The sequence below is a fragment of the Parambassis ranga genome, chromosome 10, assembly GCF_900634625.1.
Source record: "Parambassis ranga chromosome 10, fParRan2.1, whole genome shotgun sequence".
In the NCBI taxonomy this organism is placed as follows: domain Eukaryota; kingdom Metazoa; phylum Chordata; class Actinopteri; family Ambassidae; genus Parambassis; species Parambassis ranga.
In genome coordinates this window covers 19,312,797-19,315,999 of record NC_041031.1, presented here as the reverse complement: position 1 = coordinate 19,315,999, position 3,203 = coordinate 19,312,797, and the positions used below count along the sequence as shown (strand labels likewise).

General features: G+C 36.2%; 1 protein-coding gene across 3 annotated transcripts in view; it reads right to left on the bottom strand.

Moving 5' to 3' along the window:
- Positions 1-1,395: 1,395 nt before the first annotated feature.
- The window catches only part of gria2b (glutamate receptor, ionotropic, AMPA 2b), a 50,167-nt gene continuing 48,359 nt past the window's right edge, over positions 1,396-3,203 (bottom strand). For all 3 annotated transcript variants that reach the window (XM_028415862.1, XM_028415861.1, XM_028415863.1), the window contains one exon: positions 1,396-3,203. This exon is cut by the window's right edge and continues 250 nt beyond it. The gene's annotated coding sequence lies outside the window, so the exon portion shown is untranslated.

The following is a 3,203-nucleotide window of genomic DNA, read 5'->3' as shown; positions in this document are numbered from 1 at the left end:
TGTTGTGCCTTGCATAATGACAATGAAGGTTTTTATTAAAGCAAAGGACGCCAGCAGACTGGACACATTCATCACAAAGGTGGAGGCCATTGTTGGCTTTAAACTCGCCAACCTGGAGCTGGTGGTGAGGGACAGAAAGCTGGCAAAGCTGCTGACAATTATGGACAATGCCTCCCACCCCCTCCATGACACTCTGGACAAACAGAGAAGCAGCTTCAGCAGCAGACTAAGAACCTGTTTACACATAGCCGGGTATTTTGAAAAACAAATATTTCCTTCCCTCCGTTTTCCAAAATAACATTGTGCACACATCATCGTTTTCAAAAAAGTTTCCGTATACATTAACCTGCATAAATACGTTCCCAAGAGCGATCACAACTATGGCGAGCCTGGGGTTGGCAGTGTAGGAAACAGGAGAAAGCCGAGCGAGCGAATCAGAAGCCTCATCGCAGTCTGGCTCTTTGAGTCAGAAGTTGTTCCAAAATTGCTGAACCTGGAGACCTAACATGTCTCTGCTCCTCTACATAGTAAGAGCAGCTGTATTTGCAAATGCAAACACATAAAAAGTGCTTACACCAACAGAAATGCAAACGCTACCCGGATTGCTTCCATTACTAAACTACAGCCTACTCTGGCAGCCGTACTAGACAAAAAATGGTCGCACAAACTGACGCGCAGACTGCTGCAAACTCAGGGAAAAGTCTCAGTTTTTCAAAATACCTGTGTATGTGTAAACGAGGTCTAATTCCTGCCTTCCACCATCAGACTCTTTTAATCATCTTAGGTGCACTAATTGTTTAGTTACAATAACTGTAATGTGTAATGTTACTTCTTCTAACAAACAACAACAAATCATACGTCTGATTAAAATCTCCCATATTGGAAATAAACTTTAAGAATTTATTGTTTTTTGGTGCCATGGTTTCCCATTGTAACATTTTATTAAAAAAATGGGACTAAGCCTGGAGAAAGCCTGGAAGAAGCCTGCTAGCAGCAGCAGCAGCTCACCAACTGGAGCTGTAAACATGCTATACAGGTCTATGCTGACAAACAGCACTGGTTGTGGGTGTGCAGAGCTTTTAGACCCCACAGTGTGGGGAAAGAGTAATCAGGAGAAATAAATGACACCTGAGTGGGTGTGGTGAGGACAATGGCTGCATGGACAAACCAGATAATGTCCCCTGAAAAATGCAAATGTTGGAAAGTCAACATATAAAAACATATGATTTCTTAATAATGAGAATTTTTTTTTTTTACAATTAGCAGCAAGTTGTTCTAAATAAAATGACAGACTGAAAGATAACAAGAGATCAGCCACTTTTATTTAGAAAGAGTCCCAAAAAATAAACAAGTTAGCACACATTCCATATAGAAAATGTCAGTGGAATAGCCGAATATGCAATGAAATTGATTAGCAACTACAGTGTATGTTTCTATGGATGAATACAAAAACAACAGTGATGATAATAATAATAATAATAATTGTACAGTTTATCTCCCTGCTGGCTGCAGCGGAGGGCTTCTCATAGGTCAAAAATAAATATCAATAAAATAATAAAATCTAATCATTAGAAGTGCTCGTCTGTATATGTTGTGTAAGTGAAATACTGCTTAACTGAAAAAATACTATCATTTTAGAATCATATTTAGTGTTTTTTTTTCTTAAGGAAGCAAAGTAGTTCTGAGCGAAGGGGATATCACTTTTCATATTTTAACTTTTTATATAAAATATATGTTTATATGTATATATTGTATACATGTCTTACATTGTATGTCCAATTTTCAAACAGTTAACCTCACAACTTCAACATTAAAATGAAAACGCATGTTTTGGCAGTAATGAAATAAACGTATGTTTATATTTGCGGCAACAACATGCAACTGATGCTACTTCATTGTCAGATCAATGCAAAAATACATGAAGACTGGAAAACAAAGCAGAAAATTAAAAAGGCTATTGTATTAGCACTGTCATTGCCACCAACTGTACATCTAGTTACAAAAGTTACAGAATGTATAAGAATCATTTACATTCACTGAGATGACAGTGATTGAGTATATTAAGACTATATTTATATCTACTGGCACTAGAATTTGGCACTCTTACTTATTTGGCATTTCACGTAAACCATGTGGATGTGGATGCCTCTTTTTGATGTCAAAACTGTGATGCAGTAATACTATTTTTTTTTATTTTCTCCATTCATGGCATGTAAACAGAGTGATTTTCCTCTTTGAAAGTAGAAGAACTAACCCTGGTCCTTGTCGGAAAAAAAAAAAAACTACAAACAGCAAGAGCACTGAAGCAAACAATGAGACAAAAGTATAAAGCAAAAAAAGAAAGAAGAAAAGTAAAATAAAAAATAAAAATCGCGCACCAACTCTTAACAAGAAAAAACATAGAAGGATTGATTCCCAAATGTCAAGCATTGACATATATTTCATATCAACACCAAATGTTAAAGAATAAAATATACAGGAAAGTTTAGAATAGGAATTAATTACATGATTTCAACATCTCACCCAGTGTGTAATGTATTTGGCTTTAAAAATATGGAACTAGAAGCTGTATTTTTTTTCTTTCTTTATACTCACACATTAAGATGTTTATATTCAACCAGTATGTAAGCAACTTTATTTAAAAGCTATTTTGTGAAAATACATAAAAATATTTTTTTTTCATTAAACTTTTTTTTAGATTTTCTTAGAAAAAAAAGAGACAATTTCACATCTTAATGCAGATGATATCAAGTGTGCTTGAAAATCCTGTTTGGCGGCGGCGGCTATAGAAACGGCGTGTTTTTGACGACATCTTTTTCTGCACACACCCGCGCCCTTTTCTTTCTTTCTCTCTCTCTCTCTCTCACTTACACACACACACACTCACACAAATACAGTTAAGATGACTGAATCTCTAACTCCCAGAAGCAGCCGTTGCCGTCAATCAAGCCCTCGCTTCTGTCAGTCTGGTCCAGACAGATAGATAGGAAAGCACGGTGTCACCAGTTTAGCAACAATAAAAAAAAAAAAAATTAAAAAAAAGAGAGCCACCCCTTTCATGTTCTGAGATGGAATTCCAGCCAGAAAAGGGAGGTGAGAAATAGAGACAGAGAGCAACAATACAAGTCTTTGTGATAGACAAAATGAAGCCTCCATCTTCTACCTTTTCCTTTTTTTCACCACACAGACAAAAAGAAAAGCTC